This window comes from Cricetulus griseus (genome assembly GCF_003668045.3).
Source record: "Cricetulus griseus strain 17A/GY chromosome 1 unlocalized genomic scaffold, alternate assembly CriGri-PICRH-1.0 chr1_0, whole genome shotgun sequence".
In the NCBI taxonomy this organism is placed as follows: Eukaryota; Metazoa; Chordata; class Mammalia; order Rodentia; family Cricetidae; genus Cricetulus; species Cricetulus griseus.
The window spans coordinates 188,766,851-188,784,889 of NW_023276806.1; the positions used below are offsets into that span (position 1 = coordinate 188,766,851).

An 18,039-nucleotide genomic window follows, 5' to 3' on the forward strand; every position below is an offset into this window, starting at 1 on the left:
GGCTCTGGCTTCCTAGAACAGACTCAGGGAGGAAACACAGCATTCAGTTTTTCTCTACTGAGCTCCTACCAGGCTCCTGCACCGGGGATCCAGGGAAGGCAAGCTGGGGTAGTGGAGACTTTAACGGGACAAACCTCCTCACGGGTGAAGGATGTCATGACTGCTCAGGTGGAGGCAGTTGCCCTGTAAGCCCACACCCCAGGCATATGTGGACACAGCTTCAGGAAAGCCCTCCCACTGATAAGGCCATTCTTTGATGAGAACATAGTGTAGTCAACTTTACCAATTAGATCCCAGTCTTGAAGATGAGGTGCTCAAAGAGCAGGATAGTGAGGTAATGCCTACAGGAGTAACTCCCTGGCCTTCAGTCAGGGGGAAGATATGCCCCCAGCCACTAGAAGTCTGGCTGCCCCTTCAGCTCATGACAAGTGACAAGGTTTGACTGGGAAGACAGTTTAAGGACTCCCAGGTCTGTGAGTACACATGAGTTACAGTGCCTGAAGTGGCCAGAGGTATTGGGTACCCTGGAACTGGAGTGATAAGTAGCTGTGAGCTTGAAGTGGCTGCTGGATTGAACTCAGGTGCTTTCAACCTTGGCACCATCTTGCCAGCACCTATGTGGCCTTTTGGTTCTGGGCAGCAATCCATTTTTCTCAGACAGGAAATTAGAATTTTGAGGATATTCAAAATTAAAACTTTGGTTAGAATGATAGGGCAGGGCCAGATGGGGTGGCCCACACTCAGGAAGCAGGGCTTCTCTGAGTTCAAGGCCAGCCTGGTCTACATAGCAAGTTCCAAGAAAGCTAAGGTTACATAGTAACTGGAGGACCTGGGGAGAACTCTATGGGAAATCATAGCATGGAAAAGGGGATAGCTTAACGCTTTCTACTGTTGGTATTGCCAAACTTAATGATTATCAGAATTAGCTGGAGGAGATAATTAAAAATATATATTCTTAGAGCCTACCTCAGACCCACTACATACATACATACATACATCTATCCATCCACATTGATGGGGCTGGAGAGAAGAGTCAGTAGTTAAGAGCATTGACTGCTCTTTCAGAGAACGCAGGTTTGGTTCCTAGCACCTGCACGCTGCCTCATAACCATCTGAAACTGCAGTTTCAGGAGATCCAATACTGTCTTCTGGCCTCTATGGGCACTGCATGCATGCAGAACATAGATACACATGCAAACAAACCATCCACACACATAAGATAAAAATAAAACATTTAAAAAATATTTATTTTGCTGAGCATTGGTGGCACATGCCTTTAGTCCCAGCACTCGGGAGGCAGAGGCAGGCGGATCTCTGAGTTTGAGACCAGCCTGGTCCACAAGAGTGAGTTCTATGACAGCCTCCAAAGCCACAGAGAAACTGTCTCGAAAAACAAAAAACAAAAAAAAATTTACGTGTATTTACATTAAAAAAAAAAAAAAAAGCCAGACATGGTGGCATGTGCTTGTGGCCCTATCTCTGGGGAGGTGGATACAAAAGGATCTCTGGGGCTCACTGGTCAATCAGCCTAGCCACCCAGTGAACTCCAAGCAAATGATAGACCCTGTTTCTAAATCCAGAGTAGATGGTGCTGAGGGTGCCACCTGAGGCTGACTTCTGGCTGCCACACAGTGTGCACACACATGAACACACACAGATAAAAATTACAACAGTAACCGATACATAAGTACGTGTTCCCCAAGTGAATCTGGTGAGATTTGAGACCCACCAGTCAATTTGTCAATCACCTGCAACTACATTCCCACGTTCAGCATCTCTGTTTTAATATTCACCGGTGCCTAAATGTCTTCAATCTCAAGGAACTCGATTTCTCCTGAAAACCATTGTGCACTGGGGCGGCTCTACAGTCCATGGGCTGAACCCTGTCTCCTGGGAGTCCCATCTGTCAGTCTCAGAGCTCCCCTTGCTTTGTAATATGTTGAATTCCTAGTCCGCATGACAACTCAGCAGATATTTGAAGCAGCAAGCATATTCCCGAAAGCGCAGATACTCAGGCACTTAAACCATCACCCACACACTAAGTTAGGTCTCCTTACCAAATATCTCATGAAACCAAAATACCCAAAATACTTTGATGATTGAATTCGAGGTTCGGTAAACTGCTCCTGTCATAAGTAAACCTCGTTTCTCCTTGATTTATTCTTTGGTTTTCTCAGATGCCATAGAAAAGCCCATGCCTATAGTGACAGACAAATAAAAACGCACACAAATGCTCGTGTCTATTTTGGTAAGTAAAAATGCACACAAATACCTAGTCTATACTTTGGTAGAAACCAAAGGCTTTGAAGAGGAAAGGGACGGTCTAGGACCTCTGTTGGGTGGCCCTGAGATCACTTATGGAGAAACGATCCGGTAAGAAGAGATACAATCAAACCACATTTTTACTCTTCTGTGTCTTTTCAACTAAAGAAAGCCGTTCCACTTCCGGCATCTGATCGCTGTAACGAGAGCTGAAACCTTGTTTCCAAGTCCCCATCCTCTTTTCTCCCTTCAAAGTGCCCGGGATCCGGCAAAAACCCCCTTTAAGCCAACATACAAGCCCTGCATGGAGAAACCGGCAGAACGAACGCTCCCAGACAGCACCGTTCCCCATTCCCGCAGCCTCTTCCCGGGGCACCTGTGGCTCACCCGTCCCCTCTCTCACCTTGCTGGCGGGAGGGCGGGCGGGCGAGCGGGCGAGCAGGCAGTGTTTGCTTTTTCTCCCGGTTCCCTTCTCCCTCCGGCCTTGTAGTTCCGGCCCCTGGCGTGGGGTTTGGTGACCCGAGAAAGCGAAAGGGAAACAAGGGCAATCCCTCCCACCTGCAAGGATCCCGAAGCCCTAGGTGAGGTGCTGGCTAGCGCCGGGTTTAGCACACACAGCGAGCTTTCCTGCTAGAATTCATCAGATCAGGAGAAAGCCCACAGAGGAACCGCCTTTTACTCAACCGACACCTGCTGAGCCGCCCTGTTCCTCTTTCGCTTGGCATCCTTCATCCTACATCCTGCCTGACATACTTGCTTATTTGGCTGGGCTGGGAGGCTGTAAACAGAGATGACATCGTCTTAAAGGAAGATACCGATCTGGGTCTTGAGTGACTCGGTTTGAGAAGTCACTAGAAGAAAGGAGGTGCTCAGGTAACTTAAGAAAAAAAAAAAAAGTAAAACAAAGGGAGAACACTGTATAGATAAAAATAAATAAATCTTAAAAACAAAACAAAACAAAAAAGTAAAACACGGATCCGCAAGGTGTCTCAGTGGGTAAAGGTGCCTGCTGCCAAGCTTGAAGACCTGAATTCTAACCCCAGTGGCAAGTAGTTCTCTGGCCACGCATACATGCACGAGCACATACATGTCCATAGGCAAAACCAAAACAAAACCAAAAAAAGGTTTAAAAAATGTAAAATAAAAACCCAAAAATAATATAACAAGAATCCCCAAACCAAGCAAACGAAACGAAAAGTCCCAGAATTAAAAGAACTTCGAGCAGTTTGGGGATTTAGGTCAGTGGTAGAAAGAATACTTGCCTAGTAATTGCAAGGCCTTAGGTGCTGTTCTCAGCACTAAAATAAAATAAAGATGCTTTACTGCATATGGGGTGTGTGTGTGTTGGGGGGGTCTTAATTAAAAGTTCTACCACATACCAGCTGGTGGAGGCACACGCCTGTAATCCCAGCACTCGGGAGGCAGAGGCAGACGAATCTCTGAGTTCGAGACCAGCCTGGTTTATAAGAGCTAGTTCTAGGACAGCCTCCAAAGCCACACAGGAAAACCCTGTCTCAAAAAAATCAATAAATAAATGGCAAGAAAAAAAGTTCTACCACACAGCAGAGACTTTTTTTTTTTTTTTTGAGAAACCCTGCCTCTGCCTCCCGAGTGCTGGGATTAAAGGCAGGCATGCGACACCAACACCCGGCTCACAGGCTAATTTTTAAGTGTGATAAAACCTAGAATTGATCAGTCCTTGATGCTGGCAATAGGAACAAATATATGAGATGAGTTTTTTTTTTTTCCTTCTATTTCCACCCAAAGAATCTATCAATTCTAGACTCCATTAATTAAGCACTTCTCAGAGCCTATTATAAGATTTTCAAGCAGAAGAGATGGTTCAGTGGATAAGAACACTTGCTGCTCTTCCAGGTGACTTGAGTTCAGTTCCCATCATTCATATCACACAGTCCTGAAATAGGAGACAATCCTCCCCTGTTCAAGGACATTGTGTCTCTGAGGCCTTCAAACAATCCTTAAGTCGTGATTCATCTTATCTCAAATTTCACCCACACAAGGATTTTCAGGAATATCTCTTTTAAGCAAGGTAACTCTAAGTTCACTCTGTTTAGAGCTAGAAAAAACAAGACACTGTCTGCCCTTGCTTCTGGCTGTGGTTTTGAGAACTACTTCACAAACTGGAAACTGGATATAGTATAGGTCAAGCTCCACCACAAATGTGTGGACTGGGGCAGGAAATAAGGTCCTGTGGTGTCAATGTCATCGAGGGGAGCTGTAAATGTTTTCTTTCTTTCTTTTGGTAATGATTATTGTTAAACACCCCCCCCCCCCAAAAAAAAAGGTTAGTTGATTCGGACCCAGCCCACATTGTACATTGGGAGAACACCTAGAGGTGGAAATCAAGTGTTAAAATAGTTTTTTAATCCCAGCACTTGGGAGGCTAAGGCAGGCCAGCCTGGTCTACAGAGTGAGTGCCAGGACAGCTAGAGCTACACTGAGAAACCCTGTCTTGAAAAACAAAAAATAAACAAATAACCTGATGGATGCCTTTCTACCTCATTTTTAGTTTTTCAATTAATTTTAATTTTTGTGAATGAGTGTATCTCTCTCTGTCTCTCTGTCTGCATCTCTCTGTCTCTCTCTGTCTCTCTCTGTCTCTCTCTGTCTCTCTCTCTCTGTGTGTGTGTGTGTGTGTGTGTGTGTGTGTGTGTGTGTATGCTACATATTCGGTTCCCTGAGGAGACCAGAAAAAGGCATAGGATTCCTTGGAACTAGAGTTATGGCAGGCTGTAAGCTGACTGATATGGGTGCTGGGAACTGAACTCAGGTTCTCTAGAACAGAAGTTTCTCTTAACCACTGGGCCATCTCCCCAGCATCACATCTCCCCTCCTACTTTATTTTAAAATCCACGGATGGAAAACCAAAATGCATACAATTTGGAAAGCCACTCACTAGGTTTTGCTTTTTGCCCACACCTGTGTATAAACTGAGGCACTTCCCTTGGCAACCTGCATGGATATGTTCCCTCGCTTACCTGAGTCTCCCTCCTTTTTAGTTGTATTTTATTTTACTGTGTAAGGTGTTTTGCTTGCACATATGTGCACCATGTACATGCCTGGTACTAGAGAGGGTCAGAAGAGGACAACAAATCCCCTGGATTTATAAACAGTTATGAGGCACCATGTTGGTGCTGGGGATTGAACCCAGGTCCTCTGGAAGAACAGTCAGCTCTCCAGCCCCTCATTATCCCTTTCCTTTGCACCCTGAGCTGTAAAAAACATTCTGATGTCTCTGTGTTGGGGGTTGGGTGGCCCTAAGGCTCTCTGGTGTAGATCATTGATTGTTTCAGCCTCTCCTCTGCTGGGGGATCTCGGTTGCTTCAGCTTTCCTAACCAGAAGTCTTCAGGCCTTTGGTAAGGTTTGTCTAAATCTTCGTGTGCACGTCAAAAGAAGCTTGGCCGACTTCACCAATGCCAGAAGACTGTGAAATGAACCAGGTCCAGGAGTGCCCCTGTAAGCAATGTTTACCATATTGACCACTGTGGCGGGAGTTCCTGTAAAGCTTTGCAGCTGGTTTGATTCCCGGGGTGTTAACACCTGGGCCTGGATCTGCCTTTTGTGACTGCTACCCTTTGTGTCCAGTACTTTCTGTTTGAAGTATATAAATCTTATCTGAGAGTTTCCTAAAGGTTCAAAGTCTATGCAAAACTTGGTTGTGGAAGGACTTAGAAGACTGAGATGTCCTGTGACTGGGAATTGCTTTGGCATGTGTCCCTTTGGGGAGCTTCAGATAAGAGGTTTTGGTGTGTTGAAATTGACATGCTAAGGTGTAAATTGTTTAACAATAAAAAAAAAAAAGTCTTTTGCAAAACTACAGTCAGTGGGTTCACTAGAAGCTGACTGGTTCCCCTGTGGCCACAAAGGCTAAAAATCACCCTAGAGTGACCCATATGAACTGAACACATGGAGGTGTTTCTGGAGCCTGCTTAGCTTCATGTTTTGTGTTTATCATGATTTTTGGATTCCTGCTCTGAGGGCTGAAAGTATAAAGAAGCATTCTTTTCCTCTTCCTCCCTCCCTCCCTCCCTCCTCCTCCTCTCTCCCTCTCTCTCTCTCTTTCTTTTTTTCTTTCTTTCTTTGAGACAGGGTCTCTCTGTAGCTTTGGAGCCTGTCCTGGAGCTCATTGTGTAGCCCCGGCTGGGACCCCAGAACTCACTGGGACCAAAGGCGCACACCACCACTGCCCTACTCAGGACGTGTTCTTCCTATTACCTGGTCTTGAACAACTCTGCAGAAGGAGATCTGGTGGCGGCAGGGGCATCTTCCTCCTTGGTCTCTTCCTCTTCTCCTTTCTATTTGTATGTATGTGTTTATCTATGTGTGAGTGATGCCACCTGTGTGCAGTGCCCACGGGAGCCAGAAGAGGGCGTCGAGTCCTCTGGCCCTGGAGTTACGAGTGGTCGTGAGCCACCGTGGGGACCATGTGGGGACCGAACCTGAGTCTCCCAGAGACCAAACAGCCAGTGCTCTTAACTGCTGAGCCATCTCTCCAGCCCCATTTTAAAAAAATGAACCGATTTATGTATTTAATCATCTCTCCTGCCCTGCTGCTGGGAATCGTAACATGCATGATTTATTTTGGTGGGGTGGTGATAGGCTGTAGTGCTGCAAGTACTGATAGGTGAAATGTTCCTACCTAGAAGGACAACTGCCTTTAATTATACAAAAATCTAAAGCAGAGAAAAAGCCTCTTTTTGGAAAAAAAAAAAATTGGTCAGCCTACCAGTTCCTCTCAAATTGTATCTTTCACTCATTGCCCTTTTCAGCCAAGGTAAACCTGACCTGCAGGCTCCATCCACCGCGGCAGGTGAAGCGGCATTGGCGGACTACAACTCCCGGCATGCCCCTGCACACTCGGTCACGTGAGCTCCCGGAAGCTGTGGCCACACCGCGCCCGGTGAGGTGGCGGCGGGGCGGCGGGCGGCGCGGAGCGGAGCGGAGCTGGTGCTAAGGCGGCGGGTCTCAGGTGCGAGCCTGCGTGCGTCCCGGGGCTCGGGGCCCTGGCCGGCTGGGGCGGGGCGGGGGCAGCTGGTGGGTGTGGCGGCGCGGGCACGGCTGGACCGAGCCGCGGAGCCCCCCGGAGCCGCTGGCGGCGTCCCGGGTGCGGCTGCTGCGCGGTCCTGAGGTCGCGTGCACCGCGGCGGGAGGAGGACGCCCGGGAGGGAAGGTGGCCCGGCCCGGCCCGGCCCGCGCACCACCCGCCGGTCCCTTGGCCTTGGATGATGGGATGCTCGAACCGGAGAAAAACGAAGCCCAAGGGACGGCCGCGCTTCAGGCGGGTGGGAGGCTTTCCGTAGGGTGCAGCGAGGTCAGGAGGGAGAAACTCGGCTTTTGTTTTCCATCAGGAGGACCCCAGTTGAGTTCAGCTGTTGCTTATTCGTCATTTCTTGGCCCTTCTCCTTTGCAGAGTGTGTGGCCTGTTGTCAATTTTGACAGGGACAATGGGGATGTGTCGTCCACTTAAGTTTTACTGTTTCCTGAAATATTTAGGCCATGCTGTGATAACTTACCGAAACGTTTACCGGAAGCCTAGTTGCCAGGGCGAGCAAAAAACAAGCTCGTAATTGCCAGCCTTCTTCTAAGCATTGCTTGGTCTCCTCACACACGTTTCTGTGTTTACGAAATAATCGCCGACAAAAAGAGCGCCTTCGCTGCTTTGATGGTTGGACTGTTTCTTCGCCATTCCTTCTTGCCAGATGTTTGCTGTATGACAGACTCTACCCTAGAAATCCAGTAAATCGTTTCATTTACTCCTTAGTGAGGAATGGAGCCTCAAAGAAGTGAACTAAATGGACTTGAACTCTGGTGTCAGAGCAATGTGTGGTCGCTCTCCGGCTTTCAGGAGCAAGTTCAGTGTTCGTTGTCTGAGGTTCTGGATGAGTGCCTGTTCATCAGTGAGGATGACATGCCATCTCAGTGACCATTGACATGGTGACTGCTTTGTCTGGAGGAGGGAGGAGAAAGAAGTTGTCTCTGAAACGTATCCAGAAATAGAAAATAGGGAGAATGTGGTCACAGGAATCTTGGTATAAAAGGATGTGGTTTTAGGAACCCTGAAACAGATAGCCAGGTTCTTAAACATCTGTGGTAATGAGGCGGTTTTAAGAAAAAAGAATTACTAGGTTTGGGGTGTGTGTGTGTGCGTGTGTGTGTGTGTGTGTGTGTGTGTGTGTGTGTGTGTGTGTGTGTACACGTGTATGTGTGTGTAATTGTGTGCGTGTATGTGTGTGTGTGAGATTGTGTGTGTGTGATTGTGTGTGTATGATTGTGTGTGTTTTGACAGGTGTCTTGTAGTCCAGGTCACCGTCATATCCCTGTGTAACTGAAGATGACCCTGAACTTCTGATCTTCCCATCTCTGGAGTGCTAGGATTGCTAGTGTGTACCACCATGGCAGGTGTCATGTGTGCCGGTCAAGCTCTCTGCAGGGGACTAGACCCTGCTTTTAAGGCAGGCTCTCAAACGAATGTGCACTCTGTCTGTTTTTGAGACAAGGTCAAACTCTCTAATCCAGGCTGGCCTCAAACTTGGGATCTTCCTGCCGGGCTTCTAGGAGTTTACACCAGGTAGGCTTGAATTTTGAAAAGAGAAGAGATGTGCATGGTACCCATAGATGGCTTCTAGTTAGATGATGAGAGATCAGAAAGATACCATGTAAGAGTTGAGCATTGTCCGTAAGTGATAGCACACACAGTATTGTGAAATGGCCAAACTCAACAACCGTCTAGTGCCTTTCTACCTACCAGTACTGTGAGTACACATAATCATTTTACTTTGTACAAGTAAAAACCAAATCCTTGTGAGTCAGATGATTGCCAGTTCTACACATTTGAGGGTGAAAGGGAACCGCGTTGGTTTGTAAGTTGGACTTTTCCTACCCTCAACTACATACCAGTGAGTTTTAGCTGTGGTAATTCTAATTATGTTTTACCAAGACTGGGGTGTTTTCTCTTTTAACTTTCCCACTTTCACAATATAATATGGAATCTAGTTAGGTCTGGGTTTGAATGTATATTTTGTCTCTCAAGAGAGATTACTTTCTGATATCTGTTTCTCATCTGAACACTACCTGGAGGGCTGACTATGATTATATATGCAAAGACCCTATGGGGTGCTGGTGTCTTGTAGGTATTCAGCCAAAGAAATAAATCATTGATGCATTCCGGAGGCAGAGGTGGATCTCTGTGAGTTAAAGTCCAGCCTGGTGTACAGAGCTAGTTCCAGGACAGCCAAGACTGTTATACAGAAAAACCCTGTCTCAAAAAAAAAAAAAAAAAAATTGACAAAGTCTTTTTTTGGGGTGGGAAGGGTCCTGGGGATACAACTGTGGATTTAGGACAGAGGAAAACATTTTTTTTTTTTTTTTTTTTTTATGGAGTTCATAGTAAACATGTAAATCATTAAAGAAGCAGAGATGGGAATAGAAACTTTTTATTTATTTATTGATGCTGGGTCTTGAACCCAGGGCCTTGCAAATGTATGTTAGGCAAGTGCTCTGCCACTGAAGTATATTTAGCTCTATTTTATTTTTGTTTAGAGACAGGATCCCAGTGTTGCCCAGGCTGTCATCTGTTACTGCACTTTGTAGTCCAGACAGGTCTTGACATTTTAACTGCATTGTCGGCTTTGAGTAGCTGGGACTGACAATATTTTGTGTTATCTCCATGCCCAGTGTATTTAATGTTTTGAAATGAAGTCTTGTTATGATGCTGACCTTGAACTCCTGGGTGCTCAAGCAGTCTTAATCTCCACCTCCCTCATAGCTGGGGCAGTGTGCTGCAGTATCCTGTTCATGAAAACTTTTTTTTCCTAAAGATAGAGAGGTCTTACTGTGAAGCCCTGACAGGCCTAGTATTTGCTCTGTAGACCAGGCTGACCTCAAACACACAGAGATCTGCTCACCTCTGCATCCTAAGTGCTGGGGTTAAATGAGTCCACCACCACACCTGGCTCCAAGAAGTTTTTTGATGAGTGGGCAGAGTAGCCACTTGGGGAGGTGACATCTGAGTAATAGCTCCCCCCCCAAAAAAAAGGAAGAGCTATTGTAAAGAACCAAGAGAAAGCACAAAGGCCCAAAGGAGATGGCGTGATGGGTTTAGAGATTGGAGATGAGGGTGAATTTAGGGAGGGTGGAGGAGGGGAGGAGGCAAGTGGACAAAGAGTAGATTGTGGCTGGGCAGAGGATTGGAAGCCAGTCAGCTGTCCAGTGGGGGTCTGGTAAAACACAGATTTGTTCACATGCTGGGCGCCACACATGCTTAGAAGCAGCAGGTGGGTAGGTGCTGAGAAAGTAGACTGCCCCCAGTGGTGAGGAGAAAAGGTATTGAAGCGTGTGTGTTAAGTGCTTGGAAGTATGTTTGTCTGCAGGGGCTCTGCTTGGGGTGAGTGTGAAGATAACAGAATCTTCAACAACAGAAAGGAACCAATCAAGCAGAGTGTTTGGAGATGGGAGGGGTTGGGGTTTACTAATGCTATCTACCCTTTTATATCTTTAGATGTTTGGCTGTGTGGTTTGGATTCAAGGTATCTGCCAGCAAAGCTCATCTGTTGATGTCATGATCACCAGGTGGCAGTGCTATTGAGTGTGATTACATCATTAGGATGCTAACATCATCAATAGGCTAAGCTACCGATGAATTCATAACGAATAGGCTGTTAAGAGGTGGAAGTTGCTCAGGGGGGCCTGCCTTTGAAGAGTATATCTTGACTTGCCTGCTGCTTGTGGCTCCCTTTGCTTCCTTAGCTGCTGTGAGGTGAGCATTTTCTCCTTGCCATGCCCTTTAATCTTTTTTTTTTCTTTTTTAATTTATTTATTTTTATTTTATATACATTGGTGTTGGGTCCCCAGGAATTGAAGTTACAGACAGTTGTGAGCTGTCATGTGTTTGCTGAGAATTGAACTCAGGTCCTCTGGAAGAGCAGTCAGTGCTCTTAACCACCGAGTCATCTCTCCAGCCCCCACGCCCTTGAATCTTTTGTTTGTTTGTGTTTGTTTGGTTTTTTTGAGACAGGGTTTCTCTGTATTGTTTTGGAGGCTGTCCTAGAACTCGCTCTGTAGACCAGGCTGGCCTGGAACTCACAGAGATCCGTCTGCTTCTGCCTCCTGAGTGCTGGGATTAAAGACGTGCACCACTGCCATAGGCCCAGAGTCAGTTGAGCTAAGTAAGTGCGGGGTGATGATTCTGAAACTATGAGGCAGTGTAAATTTTTCTCTTAAGTCGTTTGCATCAGGTATTTGTCTCAGTGATGGACAAGCTAACACATCTATCTCCCTTGCTCATCTATTACCTATTGGAAAGTAAAACAACCTCAACCATTCCAGCTTAGTCATCTATGCAGGCAGACCCCTACCAGCCCCTATGTCCTTGATCAAACTCACTTCTTACAGGGGACCAAGACAGACAGGCTGGGGGGCTCTGCAAAGACAGACTTTATTTATTTATTTATTTATTTTATCTATCTCTTGGAAAGCATCAAAAGATTGTAAACAGAAGTTGATTCATCCACTTTTTTTTTTTTTTTTTTTTTTGGATGGGGCTAAAGATGAACCTGGGTCCTTACATATCCTATCCTTGCAACATAATGGTAGCCTACATTATTGTTAGCAATGTAATCCTAGCCCTTGATTTTGTGTTTGGGGAACAGAGTCTTTCTACATAGCTCAGGCTGGTCTCAAAATCAGCAGCAGTCTCACCTCAGCCTCCTAAGTTCTGTTTACACACGTGTGCCACCCTGCCTGAAGGTCAGATTAATGTTATAAGATGTAGTTTTGCTAGTGTGTGAAGAATCGTTTGGGGGAACTGTGGAAAAAGCCCTGTTACAGTAGCCAGGTGTAGGGCAGGTGTCTTAGGTGGTGGCAGGGGGGTTATTTGGGATATACTTTGGAGGTAAAAAGACTGCCTTAGCAATGGGCCGGATGTTGGAAGCTCAAGAGAAAGGGGAAAATGAAGATTTAATTCTGTTTACTTGGTTCACAGGAGGGATGGGGGTGTTACTTTTGAGGTGGGGACTTCCAGGGGAGGAATAGATTGGAGGAAATGGATCCCATTTTAGGTCTGGGGAGGAATACCGTGTAGTCATTTGGAACCCTGGGATGTCAGGGTTAGTGGCATAAGCCTGGGAGGCATTGCTCTAAAGCCACAGGACTGGGTGACAGAGCAGAGGAAGATCCTGGAAGTTTAGAGGGGGAGGGAGAAAGCGCTGAGACTACAGGGCTGTTTAGGGAAGTGTGGGAGGCTTGCCCGACTGTTGCTTGCCCTTTGAGGTTTGTGGTTTGAATCTGAAGTCAGCCCGCTTGTGTGATTTGTCTCTGACAGAGCTCAGCTGTGAGGATACAGGGAAGGAAGTGGGCCAGGCCTGGGAGAAGAAAAGACTCCCTGGGGAGATGGCATGTAATCTGGTAAGGAAGTGTGGGTAAGGGAGGAAGCTGGTTTGGGTGAAATGAGCTTGAAGTGTCAAAGGCAGAGGTGTTTCCAGTGCCTTGTGGGAGCTGATGACAGGCCTGAGTTTCACCCTTGGAGTGAGGCGTCTTGGGGTCACAGGGAAAGGATGAGTGAAGAAGATAATAGGACTGCAGAGGGGTTGGGGCGCCTTCCTCTTGGAGTTGGCTGCTCGAATGCTCTGAAGGCAAAGGGGAAGAAGGGCTGCCCATTGTGGAGGCCGGTGCTGGCGATCTGAATGGTAGGATTGGGTGGCAAGAGTTTCATGGTGTTAAAGCTGCTCTGGGGACAGGGCACGCACCCCTTATATTTTTGAAGCAGGTAGGTTAACTCCCTCTGGGTTTCCAGAAAGCCTGTTGGGCGGATGAGCTGGGCAGTGGAGGAAGACCTTTCTGGGGGTTGTGGGTACTGCTGTATGGCTTCCTGCTAGTAGCTTTCCTTTTTCATTGTGCTGTGGACTTTCATGAGTGTTAATAACACAGAGCATGTTCACTTAAAAAGATCTATGTATTTATATTTTATTTACTTATTGAGATAGGTGGGTTGTGCAGTAGCCCAGGCTGACTCAGTGGCTGTCCCATCTGCCCCAGTCTCCCAAGCATTGGTGCTCTGGTTCTGTCTCACTGTCCCCAGCATGAGACACGTTTAAACACTTACTGGATTTGGGTTGGAACAAACTGTAACTATCTCTATAGAAGTGAAATAGTGGGTCACACAAATCTCAGCACCACTGGAGAGCAGCTGAAGCAGGATTGCTTCAAGTTCCAGGCCAGCCTGGACTATAGAGTGGGACTGTAAAGAAAAATACAGTAGAATTTTAGGAGTAACAATGTAACAGTTCAGGGAAATGTTGTATCCCAAAGCAACATAGTGTAAGGCGACATTATCTCCACATGTGTGGCAGGATAAAGTCATCTTGTGTCAGCATTTATAGTGCACTGGTGTTCTGCTTTGCAGAGGACACACCACACACACACACACACACACACACAGACACTCACAGACATACAATACACATACACATACACACTCACACACACACACACACATACACACACACACACACACACACACACAGACATACACATACACATACACACTCACACAGACACACACATACACACACACATACACACACACACAGACACAGACACACACACACACACACACACACTCACACGCGTGTGTGCACGTGCATGCGGTCCAATGGTACACTTATAGAGGCCAGAAAACAACTTGTGTGGAACTGCTGCTTTCCTTCTGCCTTGGATGGGTTTCGAGGATTGAATCAGGTGGCCTTCTTGGTCATAGGTTCCTTTACCTGCTGAGCCATTTGCTGCTTCTACCTTTATAAATTAACTTTTTATTGTGTGCATGCATGCTGTGTATGTGTCTGTGTAAGTGTGCCACAGTGTGCATGTGGAAGTCAGGGGACAGCTTTGTGTGAGGTTGTTTCTCCCCTGCATATTTATGAGGGCTCCAGGGATGGAATTGTTCAGTCAGTGCCCCTGTCTGCTGAGACACCTTGCTCACCCCCAAAGTACTATGTAATTATATATATATATATATATATAATATATAATATATATATATATATCTTTTTTAAAAATTCTGTTTTTAATGGCCTTCTAGAATAGGAGAAAAGCCTCATAAAAATCACATTGCTTAGTAATTGTGAACTTGCTTTAAAGTGCAGTGGGTTTGGGATCTGATTGACGGCAGAGGTCTGTGTTTTGCTTTGTTTTTATGCAATGCTGGGGATTGAACCCAGGGCCCTTGTATGCCAGGTATTCCTTCTTCAATAGTGCTATAGTCTCCATTCCTGAGATCTTTTCTTTTTTATTAGTTATGTAACCCTGGCTGCCTTGGAGCTCTCCCTGTAAACCAGGCTGAACTTGAAATCACAGAGATCTGCCTGCCTCTGCTTCTGAGTGTTGAGATAAAAGGTGTAGCCCACCAGCTTCATTCCCTGCCCAAGACCTTTTTATTTTATGTGCATATGTGTTTTGCCTTCATGTATGTCTGGGTGAGGGTGTAGGGTCCCCTGGAACTGTGGGAATTGAACCCAGGAATTCTGTAAGAACAGTCAGTGCTCTTAACCACTGAGCCATCTCTCCAGCCGAAAGACCTTATTTTTAATTCGTTGTTTTTTTTGTTTGTTTGTTTGTTTTTGTTTTTGTTTTTTCAGGCAGGATTTCTCTGTTCTGTATCCCAGGCTGCCCAGGAACTCATTTTTGTAGACCAGGCTGGCCTGCCTCTGCCTCCTGATTGCTGGGATTAAAGGTATGGGATACCATCCCTGAGAACATTTTACTTTATTATTATTTTAACTTTTAAGGTAACAGTGTAGAAAGTTGAGGGATATTGATCAAAGGCTATAAAATTTCCTTCAGATAGAAGGACTAAGATCAAGATCTCAGTTTATATCATGGTAACTGTAGTAATAACAATGTATCCTGTAGACTTTAAGTGTTTCCCTTCACAGATGATGATACCTGGTGAGGCAATGCCTTTGTTAATTCTCTTGATGGGGCATTCCACAAAATACACATATTCCAAAACATGCTGTATATGACAAATGTATACTGTATTTTGTGAATTAAAAAAAAATATAAGGAAAGCTAGGGCTACTGGGTGAAAGTGCTTATTTTTAAATCTGACGACCTGAGTTAGTTCTCTGTAACCCATGGTGGAAGAGAGAATTGACTCCCAAAGATGTCCTGTGACCTCCACAGGTATAGCTTAGCATGCAAGCTCAAATTCTCACTTTCACACACACAATAATAAGTAAATACACAAATAATAATGAAAACTAACTCAGCATTGCCAATTATTACATGATAGTTATGTGTTCAGTAATCATTGATGGAGAAAATACTAAATGACAAATTACTATGAATTAAAAAATATAGAAATTTGGCTTTAATAAGTGGAGTGCGATGGTACCTACCTCTATCCTAGTACTTGGGAGGCTAAGGCAAGAAGATTGCTACAGGCCAGGCGGTGGTGGCACACGCCTTTAGTCCCAGCACTCGGAAGGCAGAGGCAGGCAGATCTCTGTGAATCCGAGACCAGCCTAGTCTACAAGAGCTAGTTCCAGGACAGCCTCCAAAGCCACAGAGAAACCGTGTCTTGAACCTCCCTACCCCTCCAAGAAAAAAAGAAAAGATTGCTGCAGGTTGGAGGTCAATCTGAACTACATAGTGAGTTTGAGGCTAGCCTGGACTACATAGTGAGACGTCCTCATGTTTTTAAAAAGTTTGTTTTTATGTTCATCAATGTTTCGCCTGCATGTGTGTCTGCCTAATACCTGCAAAGGTCAGAAGAGGGCATCAGCTTCCCTGGAACTGGAGTTAGAGGGTTGTGACCCACCGTGTGCATGCTAATGCTCTTAACTGTGGAGCCATCTCTCCAGCCCCTGGGATGTGTCTTTAGGGGGAAAAGTAATCCTGTCATAATGGCGAGCATCTTTTTTAACAGCATGTGGGAGGCAGAGAAGAGGCTCGTGTATCTTTCATGAGTTCATGGCCAGCCTGGTCTACATACTGAGTTCTAGGCCATCCTAGGCTATACAGGAAGATCCCATCCCCCTTTTTTTTTAAATATTTTATTTATTTATTATGTATACAACATTCTGCTTCCATGTATATCTGCACACCAGAAGAGGGCACCAGATCTCATTATGGATGGTTGTCAGCCACCATGTGGTTGCTGGGAATTGAACTCAGGACCTCTGGAAGAGCAGTCAGTGCTCTTAACCTCTGAGCCATCTCACCAGCCCCCAGCTCTAGCTTTTCTTATGTTACATTTTGCATTTTATATCTTATGCTCTTACAGGGTTTTGAGGTGCAATGTGTTCAGGTAAAATAACTTTTCTTTGCTTCTTCTTCTTCTTCTTCTTCTTCTTCTTCTTTTTTTTTTTTTTTTTTTTTTTTTTTTTTTTTTTTTTTTGACTTAGACACTCCCAGGCTGGCCTAAGACTCACTGTATACCAAGGATGACCCTGAATTTCTGATCCTCCTGCCTCCACCTCCCCAGTGCTGGTATTACAGGCCTGCAATTTCATGCCTGGTTTATGTGGTATTGGAGATCAAATTTAGGGCATCTTGTATGCCAGGCAAGCAATCTGCCAAGACTAAGTAGCAATTTAGTAGCAACACATGCTAGCTCTTGTTTTTTTTTTGGGGGGGGGTGGGTTTGAGACAGGGTTTCTCTGTGGCTTTGGAGGCTGTCCTGGAACAGTACTTGTAGACCAGACAGGTCTCAAACTCACAGAGATCCCCTTGCCTCTGCCTCCTGAGTGCTGGGACTAAAGGTGTGCACCGCCACCGCCTGGCTAACTCTTGTTTTTGTAACTTATGTAATTATAAACAGTTTGTTTTGTCAGAGGTTTTTAGAGTCTTATGCTCATATATATATGCTCATAGCATTTTTCAGAAGGGATGATTTTAAAGTGAAATTAGCTATATTCTCTTTATTTGGGGCTAAAACAATTTTCATTTGGGGGGGATGAGATTGTTCGGTGACTTGCTCTGTATCCTGGGTTAGGCCTGACTTTTGATTCTACCATTGTTTCCTGAATACAAAGATTACAGATATATGCCACTATGCCCACTTAAATTGAAAATATACATTAATGTATTAAAAGAGTTTTTATTTATATGTGTGTTTTCCTGCATGTATTTATATGCACCACATGTGTGCCTGGTGCCTGAAGAGACCAGAGAAGGTGTCAGATTTCCTGGGGCTGGAGTGAACCTCCGTGTGGTTTCTGGGAATTGAACCTGTGTCCTCTGGAAGAGCAGACAGTGCTTTAACCACTAAACCATCTCTAGAATTTTTGTTTGTTTGTTTGTTTTTGTTTTTTGAGACAGTGTTTCTCTGGGGCTTTGGAGGTTGTCTTGGAACTCCCTCTGTAGGCCTCGAATTCACAGAGATCTGCCTGTCTCTGCCTCCCAAGTGCTGGGACTAAAGGTGTGCACCACCAATGCCCTTATTTTAATCAGCATTTCTAATATTACTTGGAACTTCTGTTTCTTAGCTTTAGTAGCTCAGTTCTTTGAGTTGTCTTTTTACTTCCTTTGCTTTTTCTGTAAAAAGGAGTGCTTTTCTCCGTTTGCATGGCTGTTCATTCCTTCTATTGGGTATATTTTTTTGCTGAGTTTCGTACTCCAGGAATAGTCAGTGACTATAAAACATAATTTTCAATACAGTTTTCTGATATTAGGTGGTTTATGAGATGAAGATGTGATTATTTGTTAGCTGGTCATAAATTTACTAATTCAGATTTTACAAAATTGCTTGGTGGCACATG

At 45.3% G+C, this 18,039-nt stretch overlaps 1 protein-coding gene across 8 annotated transcripts in view; it reads left to right on the top strand.

The window, feature by feature from the left end:
• The first annotated feature begins 7,162 nt into the window (after nt 1-7,162).
• The window catches only part of Slc37a3 (solute carrier family 37 member 3), a 44,000-nt gene continuing 33,123 nt past the window's right edge, over nt 7,163-18,039 (top strand). For 5 of the 8 annotated variants that reach the window (XM_027391513.2, XM_027391518.2, XM_027391517.2 and 2 more), the window contains exon 1: nt 7,163-7,253. The gene's annotated coding sequence lies outside the window, so the exon portion shown is untranslated. Of the gene's footprint in view, nt 7,254-10,781; nt 11,040-12,602; nt 12,686-14,946; nt 15,009-18,039 lie in introns of those variants that run through there. The other 3 variants (XM_027391514.2, XM_027391515.2, XM_027391516.2) reach the window with 3 other exon arrangements.